The sequence below is a fragment of the Temnothorax longispinosus genome, chromosome 10 (genome assembly GCF_030848805.1).
Source record: "Temnothorax longispinosus isolate EJ_2023e chromosome 10, Tlon_JGU_v1, whole genome shotgun sequence".
Classification (NCBI taxonomy): Eukaryota; Metazoa; Arthropoda; class Insecta; order Hymenoptera; family Formicidae; genus Temnothorax; species Temnothorax longispinosus.
The window spans coordinates 19,090,255-19,113,580 of record NC_092367.1 but is presented as its reverse complement, the minus strand read 5'-3'; the positions used below and the strand labels follow the sequence as shown (position 1 = coordinate 19,113,580).

At 39.9% G+C, this 23,326-nt stretch overlaps 1 protein-coding gene across 1 annotated transcript in view; it reads left to right on the top strand.

The window, feature by feature from the left end:
* LOC139820094 (uncharacterized) overlaps positions 1 to 23,326 on the top strand; it is a 168,332-nt gene that overhangs the window by 123,441 nt on the left and 21,565 nt on the right. The window lies entirely within an intron of this gene.

Sequence of the window (23,326 nt, the reverse complement as noted above, 5' to 3'; positions counted from 1 at the left end):
CGCAAAGATATCGAGCGATTACGTGTCCTCGATTTCTTGGGGTAAATCGCGCGAGACGTATACCGCAGCAATTGCATCGTACTACAGGATGCACCGGATAGTGCATCCCGGTCGGATGCGAATGCCTCTCGTTACAGCACCGACGTACGTACCTATACGCGCGTATCGTCTCGTAACTCGGCCGTTCACTTTTATTATTTGCCGTTTTACGGCAGGAAGTCATTACCGCATGCAGATTCGCGGTGTGCCGAAGGCCGAAGGGCAATCGCGGAGGGGAGTTCGGTAAAAAAACGAGCGCCGCGTACGGCTCCCTCGTATGCCTTCGACGACGAAGCAGGGATGAGGCACGTATGTACGTACGTACGTGCGTTTGATACGCTTGTACCCGGAACGAATTCAGTTTCCTCGTTAAACGTGAACGTCACGTTCTAGAGGCGTTACATAATAAGGCAAGGGTGTCTACCCTTTAATTCTACCGCTATTACAAGGTGCATGTACATTCGTTCTTTTCTTAACATTCGAGCAGTATTTGTGGTTTGCTTTCACGAAATACAGATAATAAATAGATAATAATAGATAATAATAGACAATAAATGCTAATAGAGTGTGTATATATAATCGCGTGCTATTAGTTTGCTTCTTGTTACGGAAATGATTTATTCCTCTAATAATAATACCAATTTACCGTGAATATTTATTCAATTATTCAATGTGTATCTAAGATTGTTATTGCAAACTCGTGTCAATGTGCGAAACTTGTTTTAAATAAAAAGGAACTATCGGTAGAAATAAAGTATTGGACGTTGACGTTAGTTACTCTTTCGCTTCGCATAAGTGCATTTGAGAATCACGCCCATTTATCATCTCAGTCGGCCGAAGGGTGGTTACCGCGGGGAGAGAGAAATAGGAAGATTGACGTACAATACTCGCGGAGATGATTCAGAACGGGTAATCCTTGGTGAATTTTTTCTTTTTTTTTTAGTCATTTTCTGCGCGTGATTCAGTTCCAGCCGACGCACATTATGCATCAAGCGGTGCAAGGACCTGCGAGAATCCAAGGCTATTCACGCTGGCCTGAGTAACGAATCGTGACGGTGACATAGATATCGATATTCCGGAAAGACCTAACGTTAGATGAAAAGTAATTTTTACTAGAGTCTTAGATTATATAATCCGGGTAGGAGAATGAGAAAATGATTAAAATGAGGTAGAAAAAGTTTAGGATTTTTTAAGCGATACTTAATTCCGAAGAAAAGGAATTTACAACGTAAATTTACGTGATATAGATTTCAATTTCTATCAATCTTTCTTCAAATGTTTTTTTTTTATCAAGTGATAGCTTGAAAATTACCTAATTACAGAATTTCAGATACTTTCTGTCCGCGCTCATTGTTCTCCGTTCCGTGTGGTATGCGAGGGTGAGGTGGTCGCAAGCTCCTGCACGGGTCCCTGAAATAAATACCTTGCCCAAAAGGGAAAAATGGCCGACAATGGTCAGCCTGGATACCTGGAGGTACGAATGGCCAGCGGCCTTTAGGCAATCTATTCGATTACCACGAATCTTCATATTCTTAGCCCCTTTGCGAGAGGCTTCTATTTCCCCTCGAGAAAGAGATACCGGATTCTCAGGATCGTGTTCACGAATTCTTTTCTCGATCCACGTGGGGAATCTCGTGTATTGAGAATCGTCTCCCTTCGTTTCGGAGCGTAAATCCTCCCTTGAGCCAGAATCTCGCTCCGGGCCCTTGAGAAAAAGCTCGGTTTCTCAATGTCGATGCAGAGCTACTAAAGCAATCTGTGTCTCGTATTTTTTCATTCAATGAATTATTTCAAAGAAGTGAGGTAAACTCTGTGAATTAGCAGAATTCATGAAATTTATCGATATCTATAAGAATTACATTATAATTTTTATCATACGTTCGTTTTTTTTTTATCATACAGCCTTATCATTATTACATAAGTATGTATTAAGATGGCAACAAACGAAGAAATGAACCGTTGTTTTGTCGGAAGAGCGTAACTTTCGTCATTACTCGTAACTCGAGACTAAGCCTCCGGACGAAGGGTCATTGCATTCTAGAGACGATCCTTATACGATCGAAGCCGCAAGGCGGCATTGTCTCAGCCTTTTTCTTGCCTCTAGAAGAGGAGGCTTCTCGCGTGCGAGTTATATAATAAAATGGCCGTTCGTGCTCTTTCTTCAGCGTCTGTCGTGCTACGTGGTGCACGTATGTGCGTACACGTGTGCGTTCACGCACACGCATATCGATACGAGTCATCGTGTCGGCACGTAAGGTAGGAAGGGTTCTATGGCACCCTACGTTAGGTTAGGTCTTAAGTCGTTCGGGTCTTTAACCGAGCTGAGGGAATGCCGATCGGCTAGAGACAGATCGCGCAACCACTGTAAAAGCGATTCGTGCTATCGTTTTCAACCGCGGTAATCAAGAGAGAGAGAGAGAAAGAAAGAAAGAGAGACGAAAATGGTGAATGAAGTCGATCACCCGTCGTTTCGTTCTGCATGGTTGGGCGTTTTTGCGTCGCGAAATAAATATCTGGAAGAAATCAACGGTTTCGTAGCAACAGGTTTTTCAAGGTTTCAATAGCTCTTCGTCTAGAATAAGTATTTTTAAAAAGGAAAGAAATGCTTTTAGTTTTGTTATCTGTATTTTACATGTATTTGCATTATAAATTTTACAAAGTTGGGAAACAATTTTTGGGATAATTACAGCGTCAAGTTCTTTTTTTTTTTTACTCTGGAATGAATTAATAATTACACATTTAATACCATGTGATTGCGTTAGATAAAAGAAATTGTTAAACTAATATAAAAGACAATTTTTTAAAATTCTCTTTGTAAGAATTTTTATATCTGAACTGCAAAGATTTTGAATAATCTTCTAGTCACTAGGACTTTGCGCACGCAATTCTCCCTGTTACGGGCAATCAGCATCGAAGAAATCCGTATCAAAAGAACGTCTAATCTTGTTTCTCGCGCCTCGTCTTGTAAGAAGTAATTTCAAAGGAACCGTTCCTGAGGCGGTCGCGAAGGAGACTACTCTTGAATGGTCGGGACTCGTTTCATTGTTTGGAGCACAGCGCGCCCGCGATAAAACGGTACAATCGATTATCCGTGCGAAGATAATCGCGCGCGTACCTGAAGGTCTCCTCGTATACGAGACGAAACTCGAGGCGTGTCCTTCCCTTGAAAGGATTCTCATTGCACGCTGCGCTTTCGTTCCCTCCGAGAGCGTCACTCTCCTTTGGGGAGATCGATAAAACGGACGTCCGACGGTGAACTCTTCTCGTTCTGCTTCGATAAGATCGACGAGCAATTTGTGGTATCGCAGGCGTCGTTGCGTGTGCACGAATGCGTGCTTTATGTAGCCGGATCGAAGGCTCAGACTTCGACGATTGTGTACCATTGATTGTTCAGCGAAACAGTGCAGATATAATTTTCTAAAGATTCATAAAAAATCACACATTCCTTCTAACGTCCCTTTTAGAAAGAGACGAAGAGTGAGTTAATCTAAGGTTAAAAGTTAACCGACACTTGTGAAACTGGGCTTAAGTAGGATAAAATAATACCTTCTTAACGCATAGCACATGGCTATGATCGCGATCGCGCCAAGATCTAGTTCAATTCCTAGCATTAAATATTAGAGAAACGGTATGGTTTTCGGTAACGATCAATGATTACACTGAGACCCGTAATATCCTGTACTCCGTAGCTCAGTAATCACGATGTATTTTCTTTTATGTTATTTACGATTCTTCACACCGCACGCACGTAGAGCGGGTATCGTTACAGATCGTGAGGAAGTTATGCAACCAATTTGAGTATGCGATTACGCGTGTGAAGATCCCGCGAGATCAGGCGAAGATGAGGCGATACATCTGCGCTAACCGCAAATTCTGATCACGCTAAGATTCTGCTTGGTCTTAGTGGCCGCCTAGAAGCGGTCGTTGAGAGGCAAACGGAGTCGGGATGGCTTGTGTAATCACTGACGTGCTCCGCCGTCCTCTTACGAAGTGAGTGCAGTCGCTGCACGTCTGTCTATGATCCCTTGGCGACGTTCCTCGAGTGCTATAACCATGGCGAGAAAGGCAGTCTCTTTATATTACGTGGAAACGTCGTGCGTGCTAGAGAGAATAAATGAAACACAGAAGTTGGTCTGTTTATTTTAATAAGCCTCCGAAAAAAATGTTTAATTTCTGCATAGAAAGATAGAAGAATCAAAAACATGTATAAAAATTATCTAAAAAACGATAATCGAGATAGCTTGTTATATATTTAGCTTTGGAAACTATGAATCAAGGTTGATTTTTCCAAAGACATCTTGATTAATATAAAACATTTTTTAATAGAAGAGAAAAGTTAAAATATCCTTCTGAAAAGATTAATATAATATTTTTCTGCTAGCTTATATTTCCGTTGCTATAGTTTTTAAAAACGATTAGATTAAAGTCTCGAGAAGTCACGATCCGTTCCTGGAGGGACGAAGAGAACAGCGTGTGTACTCGGCGTGTGCACTAGCACCAGTATTTCTTCTTTCAGTATATTCCCCGCATCTTATTCTCTCTCCTGCAGGTCTTCTCTTTCGTTCCCTTCCATTTCGCACTGTCTTGCGATTCCAGCAGACGGAACTGCTGGTATATCAAGCGAGCGAACCGGCGCGGCGCTTTCCTCGATGGCACGTCTTAGCTACCTTCGTGTCTTGAAACCCGTGATTTCCCGGTGTCGAAAGTTTATTGCTGTCGACTGTTTCCCGACAACACCGGTTCTCGGTGTTGCGATGCGTGGAGAACGCACGCTACACTCGTGTCTCGATTCTCGAACGATGTTTGCTTTAAGTTTAATGGCGCTGTTCCGGCATAAAGTTTTAGAGAAAAGGATAGGGTTTCAAATTTAGAGCTCTAAATACATAAAAAAAATTTTTATTCTTTATAATCCGCGACGAAATTGCGTCTTTTAATGAAAATATTATTCGCAATTTGTTAACTCCAATCCTTTGATGCATTTAATATCAGAATGGCTCTGTACGCTTTATGCAATTTTTTATTATATTTATAACTTTAAAAATAGCGAAGTTGCGTGCATCGAAAACTTTATTTTATTCTATATATACATTTTTTATCAGAACACATTACGTAAGCAATATGATGAAGTACCATTACTCGTATCATCGTTTTGAATTGTGTGTCGCGCATGGAAAAAACGCGAACGTCAACGGAGACAACGGTGATATTATTTATGCAACCAACCACGCGTTTTTGCATTTAAGCAGAGGGCTGTCTCGAATCGCCCGACTCTGAATCATTCATTCGTCTCATACTGTCTGCGATGCACCATTTGCACTGCACTGTCGTGGTTCCTTTGTCGTTCCCCGTACATATCACGGTTAATATCGCACGATGTGCTGCACAATACTACATCGTCGAGGCGTAGGTAGAACACGATCGGGAGAAATTTCTTCCTTGGGAACAATCTATGTATCGTTCGTCAATGTGTTACGAGCTATTCCTTTTATTTATAACATTCGCGAATTTTTTCTTATTAGATTTCAAAAATTCTCAAGTTTATTTAGTCAGATTTTTCTTGCAGTTTCCGCGAACATCTCGTATTTACGTGCTAGAGTTCGATGTTCCCTTCGTACAAAGAAAACTTGTTCGCCGTCAACGATATTTTCAGCGAACACTCGTGCCTGTTAGCGAACGTCGTAAAGTCGCCTAAGCAAAGAGCGTAAATTCGATTGGCACCCTCGGCTACTTTTTCGAGTAGAAATATCAGTATCGACGAAGCGTGCGCAAGGTCGTGGCTCGCCGAGAGGATTCCGACTTATTCCTCCCCGAGCGGCATTCCTAGGCCCTGCGTCGGAGGCACGAGCGCGTTCTCTCGCCTGGAATATCCAACAATGCTGGACCTCTATGCGCTCGCGTGTAAAGCAAGGGCTATCGATATATGCCGATCGATTTAATATATCGGCACGGTTGCGCAACGGACGCTGCCGTGCATTCACCCTGGAACTGCACTTGCTCTCACCGACTGTGCGAGAAGGTGTCGGTCGTGAGCGATACACGGGAATATTTGCGGTCGATCTCCCGATGCGAGATATCGCGCCGTGGCAATTGTTTATTCAGGACTCTCTCCGCGGAGCCCTTTATATTATTACTAATGCGGCAGATACGGCTCCCGTCTAGGCTGATAATGGCAACATTGGTAACTAATACTACTCGCGAGTATCGTCTTGATATGAGGGACAAGGGGAATTAGAAATAATAATATGAACACTTTGAAATTAATAATACATAGAGTCATCAATATACTTCACCAATTTATTTCAGATCTTTTATTTATAGATATTTATATAGACTATTATAGATATTTATAGATATTTATAGACTATTATAGAATACATTTTTTTTTATTCAAAGATCACATGTGTGGGCCGAATAAAACAAATTGCATTTGTCGATGCAATGAATATCAGGAGATATAATGCACGTTATTCGCAAGTAGTTACAATGAAATATATGTAATCTTCGGGCGTACGTGTGTAATACGAATCTGTATACATTTATTCGTATACGTGTAATTATCTCGGCGGATAATGACGATAATCGCAGGCATTTAACTTCGCGCGTCTCCGTCACGGTGACTAATATTCATCCTCACCCCTGGTGCTCGCGCGAATTTTTGCGGTTTGCCGTGACAACGATTATTTATCTCCGGTATTTATTGCCTTCAAAATAATCCCTCGTGCCTCTCGCTTCGGCTCATTTGTAAATGTGTCGAACGCTTTATTCGGGTACTCCACCGTTGCGTACATATGCAACATGTACATATGGATGCAATATCTCTAACACGTGCACCAGTCAAGATACAAAAACGTGGATCGAGGACGAAGCTCGCGAAAATAAATATTTCCGTAGCTTTTAAACTCCGTTAAAGATGTAGACGATTGTCTTTAGTTAATTTACGATATTAATATAATATAATAACAGTTGGTTGTCGATTATAACAGTATTAAAGCAAACTGGTCTTATTGAAGATTTCATGTTTATGAAGCATAGAAGCCATAAGTGATATCTTTAATTATGAAGATGAATCATACATGAACTTTGCGTTCACAATCGTATCATATGAAATATAATGATATAAGTAGTTAGATATAAGATTTACAAATGTTAAATATTAAAACAATACAAGCGTGAGAGCATTTCTTAAATTGTTTTTCCCGAGGAGGAGATGAACTCCAAATTGATGGTCAAAATTATCATCGGAGAAGTTCTCAAGCACCTCATTTTAATATTAAATATCCTCTGTCTCGCGGAGCCGAAATTCAGAAACGAGTTTCATTTATTTGCCGATGTCGCGTATCAATTAACACGCACATATCATACATAAATAATTACAGCGCATTATCATACGCGTTACCATAAAACGGTCAACGAACCTCCAGACCACTTCTGATTTTCTCACAGCTCAATTTCGGAATCATTAAATAACACACGGTCGCTCGTCCCGTGTGAAAGTGCTATTAGCTTTACGTCCCTCCTAGAATCCTTACTAAAAACGAAGAGACGTTTCTTTTTTTCTTTTCTTTCTCTATCTTTCGAGTCGTACTCGATTCCACTCCGAATTCTAATGCCGGTATCTCGATATCTGCCGCGCGGAGACTGGCTCAGACGTTTTCTAAGATCACTCGAGAAAGACATAGGATCTGTTTGGTCACCGCTATCGCAACCGAAGAAGCACCGATGGCCGGCGAGGAGAATGTAAACGTGGGCGGTAGTTTACATAGAACTTTGAACCGTTTGGAGTCTCGTTGGCGATGGCTCTCGGCCGGCCGAGGGTAGTAATTCAAATCGACAGTAGCATCCATTTGGTTAAGGGGACCTCTCTCTACCGAGATACGGATCAGTGATTTATAACTGGCTGCCGGAATGCGTGCAGACATACCGATCTCCTCCGACATCATCGATATCCATTATTGCGCCGACTTCGGCGGGGGCGAATCGATATTCGCGTACATTTGTTGTGTGTGACTGGATCTGGTTCTGCCGCTGGCGAGTTGAATAACTACATACACTGCGAAATTAAAAAGTACGAAGAACGATGTGTCTTGATTAAATTTGAGTTAAGCAAAAATGTTGCTGTTAAAGATGGATCAAAGAATTTATAATTAAAAGAAGTAGCTAGCTTGAGACATGTGTACTTTATAACTTAACTTACCATTAAGATGATAACGTAACCTGAGCAGTCATAATTTTTAAACAATTTTTTTAAATTTTAGTTTATGGAAAGAATGCTAGAGTTATTGCGAAAAAAAAACTTAATTATATCAAAGAATTAAAGTTCGCGTCATTGTTATGTAACACTTAGATCATCCTAGGAAGACGTGCTTTTGCACGAGAATAAAAGAAAAAGGGAGGGAAGGTCTGTTCTACGATCCTTTGAAATTATATCATCGCAGGTAACCTTAGAAACGTTACACCCAGACGATTTACATTTTTTTTATTTTGCACGCTTGGGTCAGTTCTTTGGGGTCCTGGTCGGGTTAGTTTAGGATGTCCTTGATGGAGTATCGGGCCAATCTCGGCTGGCCCTTCAGCTCGACCAACGCATTTAAACATATGTCAGTTCTTTTCGAGGCTGTCTTGGCTAGTCAAAACTGATTACAAACAGACAATAAATCTTATTGTATAAAAAAGTTGTACAGTCTAGTGTGAAGATATAGGTACTTGCCTTACACAAATTTTTTTATTGTGACCTCTAGAAAATTACTTGTAAAAGTGAATTAAAGCTCTCTTTTAAAATAATTTTCTTTATATATAAGTAGATTTGAGAAAAATTAGATTTTACGTTATTTAAAACAGGAGGCTAATTTTATGCAATAATGCAATAATAGAAATTTCAAATTTCTTACTATTAACACATTATTATGCATTCTTTACAGTTCTTATTCCAATATATATTGTATAATATATCTAATATGTATTCTAATATGTATATAATTACAAGCTTGTGAACATATACATAATTTAAATTTCTTAATGTTCGACGTTGAAAACGAAGCGCGGAGTCTCGCGGTGAGCCACCGAGCGCATAGATATTTCCACGTTGATACCTTTTAACCTTCGCGATTTTCTGCGTGACCCCGCGGGGCCAGGCCCAGGCATGAGCCCGCGCATTGTAACAATGCATCATCTTGTCGCGCTGGGAGGTTCGGTGCTTCAAGGCTGCCTGAACCTGCGCGACCACGGCCGCGGAATACAATGGACGGTTCAGGCGTAGCGCCGTCGGTTTCAATGCTTACATTATGACCATCCCCGTGGCTTGGCACATGTAACGATACTTATCCTAGCGGAGCTTTGTCTCATGTGAGAAGAGTCGAAAGAGGGAACGAACAACGGGAATAAAAATTAACGTGTATTAAGGTTTGCCCGAAATAGTCTGACACGATGATCCTCGAGTTTTTTGAAACCCTCAACGAGGCCTTTTAAGCCTCTCGAAGTCTTTTTCAAATCTTTTTACGGACCGTGAATCCCGCTAATGCATTTCATGCTACTTTGCACGATAATTCTTCTCATTAAGCTTTTAATAACATCTTTACCGTAAAATTAAAAAGTAAGTTACTAGGACATATAACAAGATTAATTATAGCTAACGAATTTGAGATGGGAATTGTCTTCTTATGATCTAGATAATTTTTTCTAATTTAGGGGACACTAAAAATTATACCATCTTCGAAATTAGATAACGCTTTAACTTGTGCCACATTTGTCTAACGCGCGTTGCATTATAGTGCGTGCAACTGGCGCTGTCTGATTTCGTACATCTCACATCTCACGTCGCAAACATTTCGTATGTCATTCGAGTTTATCGCGTCATAAAGCCAAGATTTTTTTTTACAGATTTGTTATCGCGATACCATGTCGATAAATCTGCAAGATGGCTCAGATCATTGTTACATTGCACGTTTGCAATCTAACCGACATAGTCGAGATCGTTGCGACCGATCGTATAACAGCGTTCTTGGGGGGGCCCCTCTCCCTGGAGTGCATCGCGATCGGCGTTGCCCTTTGCGGGGACGCTGCTCTTCGTCTTGCGGACGAGCGTCGTGACTCCGAGATCAAGCACAGTGCATCGTATACATCCGTATATATCTCGGGGCGCATCCGCGCGCGCCTTTATGTTACGCGCGCATCGGGACACGTGGGCTCATTAGCCGTGGCATTACTTGCCGGAAGACGATCGCCGTGTAAATTATCGGCGTATGCACACCCTCCGATCTGTTCGCGATCGGTCGACCAAAGGGATAGGTCGCGGCATTGCTCCACGGGGGTCAACCAAGGTATAGCGGTACTGGCGCGGCTCTTTGCCGGCCCTTTGACGATTTAATAAGCGAACGACAACGAATGAATACACGTACGTCTTTATTTGTCGTAGCTTTAATCGATGTTTAATAAATACATTTAGTACAGAATTTATTCTTCATCGCAGTACTTTGCAAGAAATATATAACATTACGAAGCGAATATGATGTTCATTACATGCTTAACTTTAATTAATTCTAAATTTTGTTAAAAAACAAAATGCGTAAAAATTTTACTCTAATATATTGCCAGTTCTCTAAAACAAGAACAAATCTTATATATTTTCTCGGGCAGAATTGTTATAACTTCTCAGAGATTTGTTTCTTTAAGCAATGAGTTTATAGGACAAATTTCTGTCTAATTGGGGATCGGGAATGACGTCGAGAAATTCGTTCGCCGTGGCACGTGATTTCAGGTCAGTTATTTTACTGACTACAGATAGAAACGTCAAAATACGGTTGAGAATTCATTTGTATGAGACGTCGCAGCAAAGTGCCGACCTTTCTCCGCGTAGTCAAGGTTCAATGTCCAAGCGGGAGTTTGATCGGAGTAGCGAATGACAGTGTAGATCGCCTTCGGCGCTGATTATTGGCCGTGGGTCTTCGACGTCGCGTCAGAATGACATCCTGCGAAAGGATCGCGATGAATCCCCTTTGATAAGCGGGAGTCGGGATTGAGTTACAATTTGCATGGCCGAATTACGCATACAAAAGATCCTGCCAGGCTTAGACAGCGGGTAATACCCGGCGAAGGACCTCGCGAAAGTATCCGCACGTCATGCGGATCTCTGTTTCGAGTTATCTTGATACCGATCATTTTATTATTTGTCTCCCACGTGCGCACGTAATTGATCCAAATTAATTCGCTGCGCACAGCAGCAGCTTTATGTGAATCACTTTGAATAGGCGCGTTGTCATTGAACGGATTAGGATTTAAGATCTGATTTCATTTGTATCGATTACTGTCCTATTTTCTATCTCTTTTTCAAGGGAAAGTAGGATAGCACTATTATGTATTTATCTATTTTATTACAACGATAATGATCAATAACAGCTTTCATAATACTGTCTGGAATTATATTATTATGCGCTTACGTAATACATGACGATTGTTCATTAATCAATTCAGCAAGTGTGGGACTCAGACAGCTGGTCTGCTCAACGTCAGCAACAGGTGTCGTAAAAAGTGTCGCGTTTCTAGAATAGTTCTCGATTATTACGAGTACATTCTTTAGTTTATTACACGACTGAAAGACGACTTAGACGCTTTTCTTTGCGATATAGATCTTTTTGATTGCTGACTGGAGACTTTAGAGTAAACGGTGTTTACAACAATAAACTTTGTCACAGATTGTGTAATAATTTTTCTATCTAATCTAAAACCGATCGCGCCGATGGAAATATCGCGACATCACATGTTCGATGATATATTAGAAGGTATTCAAACCGAATATCTTCGCAGTCACTTGAATAATGACCAATTAATTAATTGCGTTAACTCTACGATGATTCACGTTTCTAATAATTAAATAATTTCCAAAATAACTTCCGACAATTCATTTACTGAAGCACACGATCGTAATATATCAAAGAGTTATGCGCTTTGTAATTGTTAATAACTTCTGAGAAACTCTTTAATGAAATACATAAAGCGCATAACACTAATAATGGACGTAAAAAAAAAAAAAAAAAAAACGGACATTGAGATTCAGACTCGGGCCATCCGTAAACGAGACGAGTAAGATATAGCCTTTGTTACTTTCGAATCTGCTGCCGAGTGATGTATGTTCGGCAAGGATCGCAGGCGTACAGTGTCGCCGTTCTTTTTCGCCATTACTCTTCGTACATACGTATGTAACGTGTACCGGCCGGAGAATCGTTCGATGACTGATGGCGATTGTCCGGCATCGGACGACGCGACCGTGATCTTGGCGGATAGCCTTGAACGTGCGTTTCAGCATAACTCACCGAGTGTTCACATATATATTCGCGTGCGCGCGCGTGTGTGTGTACCAGGTAGAAAATAATTCTTCCTTTCCCTCGACCGATGCCGCACTATATCTTTCGATTCCGCCAGCCGCGCTCGCCGTGTAATTGTTAAGAATCGCTCGTGTACCGCAAAGCAGCAATATGTAAGTGAAATACACTACTGTTCGTCGGAGCGTCAGCGAAAAGTCATACAATAGCTGGATTACAATTAATCAAAAGCTTATAATTAATCGTCTCTCATTGGATTCGCTCAGTTACACAATATTAGACACAAAATGAGAGAGCTCCGTAATTTTTTTCTGATGGGTTCTGCGGTAGCTGCAGCGCGTAAAAATGATTTATGGTTCGTCGTATTTCGAAGCGTGCCCCTTCGCTATTTATGCGGATCCGCGGGCGAGGCGTGTCGCAACGTTTAATCCACGAACGAATGTTACCTCATGTCATTCGCGCTTCAAGGAAATTATCTTCTTACGTACATACTACTAATTGCAGTCAAGATTCTTCTCTCGACAACTTAGCTTTATTATCTAACACACAATATTGCCTTATCAACTATTATACTTATTACTAAGTGTTACACGCCAACTTATTAAATATTTTATGTGCAAACTATTATATGTACTTAGCGATCATTACGGATTATTTTCTAATTGTATGTACCACCTATTCCTCGTCAACTATTACACAGTATACTGCACTATTACACCAACAATAATCACCTTGCTATCTTAAATTAGTTATCTAAAAAAAATACAGATAAATCTAAATTGCGCATCAACTTCCTCTCGCGGCGTCACGTCGTCCATCATACCTCTCCGTATAAGCAACAGAAAAGAATCTCTGTCCCTCCTAATACAAGAGAGGCTGATTTTGCGAATCGTGATGTCCCGCTGATGCACGATTATGATAATACGTACACCTTTCTCCATGTCCGCGTGATATCCGGAAGATCGCGTAGCAGAGTGTATCGGCGTAAGGAGTAAGCCTTACATTCGCGGAAGCGAACTCAATGATCTTGATCGCGATCGCGCGCTTTCTTTTGCGGGAGAGGAAGAAAACGAAAGAGAATCGATACGCGGAGCTGTGCGGAGAGTGCCTCTCGAGATCCCGCGGGATAAATCGCGTGTGGGGAAGATGAATTTTCGCTTCGACGCGTCTCGAACGGTGAATGCGGAAATAACGCGTCAATTACGGTCGAGGAGAAGAGAAAGAGGCAGAAGGCAGGAGAGGAAGGGAGATGCAATATCTTAAATCACGACCGTGTACATTAATTCCGGATAGTCGCAATTTATATGATTTATATTCAATCACCCGTGCCCTCGGGTGCTCGTATGTTACCACGCGAATTTTTCGCGCGATGCTCCGGCGCGGATTATTCGCGGCTACTTATACGCGGGCGCGATTCGTTAAGCTTTGTGAGGCAGTATCGAGCCGAAGCAACATGTCAGACGCAAAGGTGTGTTGTCTACTATATATTACCCATCTTATTTTACGGGTATAACAAGCACAATATTCCATTGAAAGTTTGAAGTGGGTGTATAGCCAAAGATGGTGAAAAGCAATAACTGAAGGATGAGAAATTAATCACTCGTAAAAGTTCTTCATCTCGCCGCTTATTTTCATGCAGTAAACAGTGTAACAAAGTAATATAAACCGCAATAATAATCTGTATTGTAATACGTCAAAAAAATCTTTGGAGTAATATTATACAAGTTTTCACATGCAAAAATGATCTAATTTAATAATTTTAATATTTACTAAAATTACACATGAAAATAATTTTCAGATATTTAACACATCTTTTGGTAAAATTTGATCATCTCAAAAATGATAATGCAAGCGACAATATATTTTTAATGTTTTGTGTTTTTTGCACGATCGGTATCCTCACACATAATATGCTAATTTCTCTTCTCTCCGACATCGCATTCTCGCGATCGCTTTTCGATCCAGGAAACGTTTTGGGATGCGGTCGGCTACTTTTTACGAGTCTCGATTCGACCGTCCGCGTTCCATTGTTGCCCGGAGATCTGCATACGATTTAATGGAACATCGAGGAGCCCCATTGTGCGTTCCTGAAGATCTTACGTAACGGCACGGTGTACGATAATATCTTCAATACATAACCGTACGCGCGAGTTTGATTCAATGATACCGGAAGATTCCTCAGGCAATAGACGCGTAATCGTCGTAATTCCCATTTCATTATCGTGATCATTTCTTTGGGTACGTCTTGTAAAAAAGTATATCCCTGTCGATCAATCATAGAACTCGCGTCGAAAATCATACGGCGTGTAATTGCATGGACCCAATACTGGAGAATCTACGCGACGCGAATAACTGAAATGGTCCCGCAAAATAGTTTCAGCTCGGGTTATTGTTTTCTCTCACGTAATTTCCTATGCGCTCTCGGTATGCCGCAACTGCAACTCCGAAAGTGCACTTGCGTTCCTCGTCTGAATCGATCCGCGTGCGATTTAATGGAACATCGGCATTATGCAACCGACCGGCCGTGCTCGATACGATCTTCGATGTACGCGTAATCGCGCGCGTGTGTGAGTCGCTATCTGGATTAATCGCGCGCGTGTTCGCGCCACGAGTGATTTATGCGAAATGCGCTGGGGATGACCGTGACCCTCTCTCGATCGGGACGAGAGATCATGGTCCAGGAAGCGGCGCGTCTTTTCTCGCTCGTCGTCTGTGAATTTTGCCATATCGTCTTTCATATCGTCACGCTGTCTGTAGCAATTAATCATGTGACTCTGCAATTATTAGGCGTTTAATAGTATCACGTATGTAATTTAACATAATTATAGGATATAATAGGAAATTAATTTCTAATTACGAGCAGATCTACCAATAATAATCTAAGTAGCAAAACTGTCTGTATGATGCATATTCTTTAACAGTACGTGCATCTGCGAAAGTTTTTATATTAGTAAAACGTTTATGTTTTTACTTCAATCGAGATATAAAACCGCTTATATTAATTCCATGATTGTGACCATTAGAGTGTTTATTATTTAAAGACCCCGACTTTTTCTTTACATAATTGCTATAAGCAATGTACTTTTAATTGTGTGTTAAGATCCATCTGATATAACAATAGTAAGTACGATTACTCAAACGTCATCTACAACAATGTTATGTCGTCTCGTGTTTAAATTTTGTTTCAATCTTGTATAATATTAATTGGATATTCTATTTGGTTGAGTATGACGTAGTTATTAATTAGAGAATTAATTACATTATCATATAAATTCATAATTTAAGAGAAAGGACCCTCGTTTCAAAAGCCATAGCGTTTAAAACTAGGTTTTTTTTACTTATATCTTTTCGCAACTTCAAAAATACTTGATTCTTTAACGGGATTTGTCAAACGAGAGCTATGACTCTCAACCGGTCGATGATCGCTGTCCAGACGGTGATCCGTTACATAATTATCGCAGGATTATGCGTGCTCAGTGACCGGAGTGTCCTCCGTACTCCGGTCTCCGGTCGAGGATTGTCGACGGAAACGGATGTACGCTTCACGAGACAAATCACTCGTACATAGACGTGCCTGTATATTACAATTCTACAGAAATTCTCGCTGAAGACACACGTCGCATCTCAAGTCGTATCATTGTATAACCGCAGTTTTCCGATAGTTTTCATCTTTCGTGAAATTCACTCATAATTAATTAAATTTTTTTGTAAAGTTGCATTATAAGGACATAACAAAAATAATGATTATAACTTAAAAATATTTGAAATAAAAACACTATTTGTGTTTTTATTCGTCGCGTTTAAAAAAACTAGGTAATACTAAAATACTAAATGAGAAACTTAGATAACATGGATGAATTTGAAACTATTTGTCGTTAACATGTTTATAACAATTATTCTCATTGAAATAATAAAAACATGTTGACGAGTTAAGAGGCATCGTGTAAAAAATATGAATATCGCAAACATAGATCTGAGATCTCGCTAAGCTTTTTCACAGAACAAGCACCGCGGTGTCTGTCTTTTTATGGTAATACGAAACTACGAAAGGGAAGAATTGACAGGCAGTTGCCTAACACGCGTCGTTGCGTTATACTGTCGATCGGCGCAAAAGATAATTCTGCGCGATCGCGGTAGCTCGTCGATCAAATTAATCTATGAATCAGCCGTTCTGTCATTCTTTCGGATGCTTCTAGGTTCATGACCGAACGAGAGTGCGGAGGTTATTAAGTTTCGAGAAGTAGGAACGTCCGTGAAGAAATTAAAGCCTTACTTTTCTCAATCGTAATTGACGCGTTAAAAAGAATTATCGGCCATCTCAAGATCAACTTTGTTCTAGCTTTGTTCTAGCCGACGCCGACGCAATGGTCGTTAAAAAATAACATTTTGACCCGGATGCGGCGTTCGATTCTCATCATTAACTTAATCGTTATTGCGCAATTGCGTTTAGAATTACGTAATTATCGATTCTCGATTCTGGAAAAAAAAAGAAAAACAGTATTGTTATCTAATTATCCAAATTAGTTAGGCGCAGCAATCATCGTAACGACGGTAAAGTGTCATTTGCCATAATGACGACAATAAATCCACGAGAAATAATTATCATTACTGTGACTAAGCGACTGCATCAGATGAACATGCATATTATACCGATCATCTTTTTCGTGCCGTTGATTTTGTCTTATTTAATTCGGTGAATGAATGAGCGAATTTTGGGCCGCAAACAGCTGCGAGATTCATTACGCGCGTTGTCGGAGATTTAATGAACCGTCCATTACGTCGATCAAACTCGACAATTCGTAATTATCATTGTTACGAGCGTTGTCGCCAGCGGCAAGACAAACTGTCCGAGACAGATCGGAGACTGCATCGAGAAATCGGTCGGTCGATAAAATTATTTCGGTCTCGCATTGTAGCGTATTGTGGCTCGTCGTGACTGTGTACGCCTTCACGGATCAGAAGACGACTCTCCCTGCAGATGATATCTGACTAGTTTTAAATAATGGGGACCTTGCTGCGAGTGAGTTCGACGTTCCACGTCGTGAACCATAGTAATCATTTATACTATGTTCTCGTGCGAGTAATACGTTCCCGAAGAGATGAACGATTCCTTACATAAAAAAAAATTTCTTTTAGTCGAGAGACGAAGAAAGGTGGATTTATCGCATTTGAAACGTATATTTATTTTTCGTTATTTTATTTCATTTTCTATAAAAAAAATTTTAGTCAAACTATTTATAAACCTTTTAAAATTATGGAGAATTTACGCAGTAATTTATGAAACAAAAATTATCAGATACTAATAATTTTTAATTTACTTCTTTAATATGTTATCTCTTTACCTTTTTTCTGTGGCATTTGCAAAACATTTTAATGTGGCATTTTCGAATTATTGTTTGTAGGTTTTATTAGAAAAATAAAATATGAATGTAATATTTTATTTTTTAAAACTTGTTAAAGTCGATTTGCTTTTTCCGTTAGGAAATAAATTTCAATTTACAAGAATGCATCGGTGGTTCATTGTGTTACTGTGTGACAAACGCGTTCTGCCGAGCATTGAATAATTGTCGCCTCATTCCCTATCATCCTCATATTTGTGCGAGGATGCAACGCAATTTGCAGTTGCATGCGAGAGGCATGCAGGGGAAGAGCGAGTGCTCGCGTATTACCTCGGGGCTTCCGTGTAGATCATTGATCACGCCGGATTAAGGAGATTTGTCGTCGCATGGTAGCGGAAGCGTGGGCGGAAAACGATCCTCTTTGTCGTGTCCTTTCGACGAGAGAAGGGAACACGTTCGGCGACTTCCTGCTTCTCCTCTGAACGCCGCATCCGACCGGTCGCTATATATACTTGCAGGCCGCACTTTTTCCGGATTATTACCGTGTATTCATTAAACCCGCGAGCCTTGATTGCATCAAATTGCCGGAACGGACGATGCCGTATGAAACGGTTACATAAGGGTGCACGCGATTGCGAATGTTTCGACCACTGATGATGAATGGGGCGGACAATGCTGCACAGACAATAGCTTCACGATCGCCACGAGCTACTTCGTGCGTCCGACTAGAATTTATTTTGATTTTTTTTTAATTGAAACGCTCTATTTCCACCGTGAAGACATATCTCCGCGAGGCATCTGACAAAGTCTCTCAATATGAAAATATATTAGTTCTCTTTTCACACTCATATGTCAATTTAATAAAAGCGCGCTATCCCGGTTTACACAAATATAAACGAATTAAATTCTGTACGTATAGCATGTCTTAAAATAACTTTTTTTATTATGGAATATTTTACATAACAATTACAAAATTTATTTATTATGTAATTATAAGAAAGGAAAGGCGGAAAATCAAATATCACCAGTATTGAAGTAATTGTTTCTTAGCCTGTGCAATATAAGTTTAGAAAATTGACGCAATCTTTCATCGTTTGTGGATTCTGCATTTGTCTGGCTGGATCTTATGAGATCTTTAGCTTTCATTTCCGCTTTTATTCCGCCCAGCTTTTCCTGATTTGCAAGTCGGGTAGCATGCATATTGTTACGCTCGTTGCAGATTATTCTAGCACGATTAAGCCAGCTATTATGTGAGATACGCTTTTGTAACCGCCGCTTCGCGTAACACTTTTGCCGAAGTGTCGATGTCCGACATGCATCGCGTGTCTTACGATTTAATTTGTTTCATGACGATACAAAACATATAGAAGCAAAGTTAGCTTATTATTATTTTATTGCCGGCTTTAATTATTAAGTTAATAATTATATCATAATTTTTATAAATTTAATCGATGATAATTGAGGATTAATTTTAAATTAAATATTAAACTATGATATATGCAAATAAAATATTATTATTAACACAATTGCGATATATCAGACTACGGACCAATCGTGACTCTGGATCTTTTCTTTTTATATCACCGATCCGATGGGACTAAATGCTCGCGGGTATATCGTAATATTGAGCCATTGCGCGAGTCCTCGTGACATCGAGATCATCGCCAGGGCCAAGGCTCTGTGAATAAAGCCGCAGATAATATTCATAGATATGAAGCAACCCGGAGGGTTATCTTCGACACGAGGGATAGCCCGTCCCTAAAAATCCACTCAACAAAGCGACCCCCCTCGAAACGGGACATATAAATTGCGAGGGCTCAGAGAGTAGTTCTCATTGGGAAACCGCTTTCTCGAAGAAGAATAATACAACGTTAAGACGCGTTCTGATCGTTCTCCGTGCATCGAGTGATATATAGAAATAAAATATCGCTTTAAATAAATCTTAGCAGCAATTTTTTAAGGTATACAAAAAAGAGATTCGATTATATCTATAATGTTTAATATATATATATATAAGATTAAATTTTAGGATTTGTTTTAGAGAATTAAATATATATAATTGACAATTATTATTTATTTGTTAAGAAAAATACAGATGTGTAGTTGATTTACGACAATATCATCAACTAAGTAAAAGATTAATACGAATTTAATGTAATCAAAAATATTTTTAAGGAGAAATATAGATTATATAATGTTTTTATTAGTCGCAAATTAATGTTTGTAATAGATGTGGAAGATTTTCTGTGGAAGAAAAATTATCTTTAAAATTGAGTGAAGAAAAAACTTTGAAAAATATTCTGTCAAAGATTTTCACGGTATTCTCATGCGTGTCTGAATACGCACACTTGGTTCGGATCGCATCGTGTTACACGTGTATGTAAGGGTGACTACAAGCCTGAAATATTTATCTGCTATTTATCTGCGATCGCGCTTAGCTAAGCGGCATTAGGTTTCGGAAGCCGATGAAGAAGCGACGAGTCGCGCGGCAATATCATGGAATATCTTAAAAGCGCACGCACAACATTCAGTATTACATAATAGCGCTGGTAATAGAGACATAAGTATTCGCCATACGGACTGACATATTATGACACCTTAAGCCGCAACTGCCATTTTACTCCCTAACATCTGTTAACTGCAGTAGGAAACTTACTTCCTGTCACGGCTTCGCCTGAAAATTGAGCGTGACGCGCTTATTAAGACTTATCAATTTTATATTGTGCGTGCAACATGCATACCGGGAATTCTTGCCAACCAGATGAAATGAGAATTAACAATAAATTTGTAGCCTATTTAGGTATAGTACGATGAGTAGCTAAAAATTCGAGTCCACGTTCTATAAAAAATTAAAAGATTTTAAAATAAATTTGCAATTAAAGCAATTTACTTCTACAAAGCTACAACAATTTTTCTCAGTTATAAATTTTCTGAGTTATAAATAGATTGAAATTAAATTAAGTTAAAAACAGAAGGAGAATAAAAGTATCAATAAATAACACAGTATTAATTTTCAGGTAATTTATATAGATTGTTTAAACAGGATTTATAGGGTATCTAGTGTGTAAAAGAATTGAAATTAAATAATAGTCCATTGTACAGACATAAAGTATAGAGCATCGACAAAATTAAAACACTGCGAGATTACGATGATTTATTAGGATATCTCAACTATAAAATATGCCGTTCTGAGAAGTAATATAAACGTAGAAACGCGGTAAAGCTTATGTTCATGGAAAATACGTCAATTGTTACGCGGCTACTATTATTTTATTGTTCTCGCAATCGGAGCTTCGACACGAATACTGCGTGAACACTCGATAATTTCACAGAACCGTGCAGGCAACAATTCCTCCCTTCAGACAAAGGCTGCTCGTCGGCGTGAGAATGGCATTATGTCGAAGCTATTAAAATTGCAACGCGATGCACGATTGGCACGTTTGTTGCGATAATAAAACAGGCATTAAGATAAAAAATAAAAAAAAACAGCCGAACTGTGCCTCATAACGAAAGTGGAGCAGTGAAACGGTATGTGCAAACTCGAGGGACCCGGACCCACGCATCTCACGTCGAATCTGGGACTGCTCTCGTGGGTCCAGCCCGCGAGTGTGTGACACATCTCGGAGTCATCTCACGTGCCCGCATTGTAGTTCACTCGGGCAGGCAGTCAGCCAGCCAGCCAGCCAGTCAGCCCGCGGTCGTCAAGACCCCCGGGGACTGGGAACCCACGGAACAAGAACAGAAGCAACACTGACCTTCCTCATACACGTGTCCACATAAAATATTACGATGCGGTCACGTTCGCGACGACAATTCGCGGACTCGCGACAGCGAGCCTTGTCTCTCCATCCATCTTCCTCTCACTTTTATAGCGCACGTTTTAAATCTAGAATAGTATAGCGTTTAAAATATAATAATATAGATATTCAACATTAAGATACTATTAAATTTTTTTTAAATTGTTCATTAAATTAAATACCGAAATTAAGTTGCATCTTCCGAATTATTGCACTCATTGCAATCGTTGTGAGATTCTCGGATTTCTTTTTTTTTTCTTTTTTTGTCACGTTTTACGATCTCTTCTTTATGCCTTCTCGAAACTGGTGAAAATTCCGCGTGAAGTAGAAGGTTAGACGACAATTCCCGCGATTTCGGTTGAGATTAGGCAGACTGCATTATTCAGAGCTCGGGTTGGCAGGATACTCGTGTATATTTATAAGCAGGTTCCACAACGGGGCGGATTCCACATCGCGATTTGCACGTTCGGAATATCTGTTTCGTTAAAATGTATCTCTAAGATGTTGAATTGGTTGTAGAGCCTGCAATGCCTCGGATTGCCGTATGCACAATGACAAGTTATTATCCCAGCGGTCAGAAATTGATCTTCATACTTCATATATACATATATTTCAATAATATATATCTTATCATTTTTTAGTAGGTAAGCCGAGGCATTGCGTGGGATCCAAAATAAAAATTTCAGAAAACTTGAAAGCACTTTACAGAAAGAAATAATTTTCATATATCTTCTTTAAATGTTACTTTTTTCTCTTATAAAATACTTCTAAAATTTCTCTATTATCCAAGGCATTATAATATAATATCTACCTCCATAGTCACAAATATTCGCAAATTCCTATAACAGAGTTTTAAATTCCCAAAACGCGCATCGGGTTCAAGTTCATAATTTCGAAGTCGCAGGAAACATTTTAACACAGAATAACGCATTAGGCGGAGAATCGCGGATGAAAACCGAGCCGTCGTATGTCACGATAATCCCCGAATCCACGAGGCCTTCTCACGGGGCATTAGAATCATTCGGAAATTCACGCTGTCACGAAATAGTATCTATTAGACCTTTTAACGAGCTGACAAGCCGGACTTTTACGTCGCTGTAAATTAAGTTCGTTACAGCTGTATCGTCCCTCGAGAGTTTTTGTCGAATCGTGGAACGTTCGCTTCGGGCGTCGGGCCCGCTTACACGGACAATGAGAGAATAAATTCGTGACGCGCGGCATCTTCTCTTCTCAATCCTCGCCGACGAGCTCTTAATGACCCCCCAGCGAAATATGCTTGTACGTAGATATTATGGCGCGCGTTCTTCGGCATTTTACAGTACGAACGAATTTTCCAAGCGAAGCGAAACGAGCAACGCCCATTATCTGCACGATATGGCTGTCGGCGGACGTTATTGTATGTACCATGAGAAAATCGCGAGGAGAGCAATTCTTGGGTATAAGCACAGAGGAACGAGAAGTTCGTCGAGTACGAACCTTAAAGGAAGAGTTTATGGACATATGTATATGATAACGTTGCACTAAAGTTTTTTTATTTACTTGTTATTTCTCATTTACCTAAAACGAAAGGTAATTTATTGAAAGAAATCGACTATTTATTTAAAATTTTGTTATTAAAAGTTTTAATTATATATACCTACCGAAAGAATAACACACGGAGATATTCCAATATTAGAATTTTGTAATAAGTTGGAATTTTTTGGTGTTGCAATAACGCAATGTTTAGATGCTTTTGAATGAACTCGAATGAGATGTCGTGATCCACGAACGCGATTCGGACCGTTTTTACAATCGCGACAGACGATTAGTGGCGGAATGCTCGTTGGGCACATGGAAC